This window comes from Balaenoptera physalus, assembly GCF_965194825.1.
Source record: "Balaenoptera physalus genome assembly, chromosome: X".
Classification (NCBI taxonomy): domain Eukaryota; kingdom Metazoa; phylum Chordata; class Mammalia; order Artiodactyla; family Balaenopteridae; genus Balaenoptera; species Balaenoptera physalus.
The window spans coordinates 43,970,028-43,970,811 of record NC_138903.1 but is presented as its reverse complement, the minus strand read 5'-3'; positions in this window follow the sequence as shown (position 1 = coordinate 43,970,811).

Sequence of the window (784 nt, the reverse complement as noted above, 5' to 3'; positions counted from 1 at the left end):
AGTCACCATAATGACTGACAATATTTTTAAGTCAGAAGAGGAGCCAAGGGGGCTCGCGATGTAGGGTGTTGTGGAGATGGTGAACATGGCATGCTGAGGAGGCAAAATAGACAGGTAGTCAACAAAGGCACTGCTTAGCACCTACAACCAGATAAAGCCAAGAATGGAGGAGAAGGCTGAGTATTTGCCCCCATAAAAAGTGTGACCATAAAGGGGTAGCATGAGGGAGATCTTTGTGGTGACAGAACACATCTTGATTGTGGTGGTGGTTATACAAATATATACATGTGATAAAATGTCATTGAATGATCCACAAGCATACAAAATAAACGAGTGCATGCAAAAACTGGTAAAATATGAGTTAAGATCTGTAGTCTAGTTAATTGTGTTGTGCCAATTGGTTTCCTGGTTTTGACAATACACTATAAGCTGTGTAAGATGTCACCATTGATGGAAGCAGGGTGATGAGTATGTGGGACCTCTCTGTACTCTTTTTGCAACTTCTTGCAAGGCCAGAAGTATTTCAAAAGTTAAAAAAAAAAAAAAAAGCGAGCTTTGGAGCAAGTTCAACTCTCAGAGGCATATTAGCACAAAGAGTAATGGCCACCCTCAGGCTAGAAATGGTGATCTGTGTAGCTGCGGTTTGTCATGAAGCAATAGATACCTGAAAAATGGAAAAATTATTGCAATTCCACATTTTCATGCAGGGCAACAACAAAGTGTATTTTGAATCCAAAACAAGGAAGATACTTACACGTAGCTGAAACACTCGCTGTATTTTGTT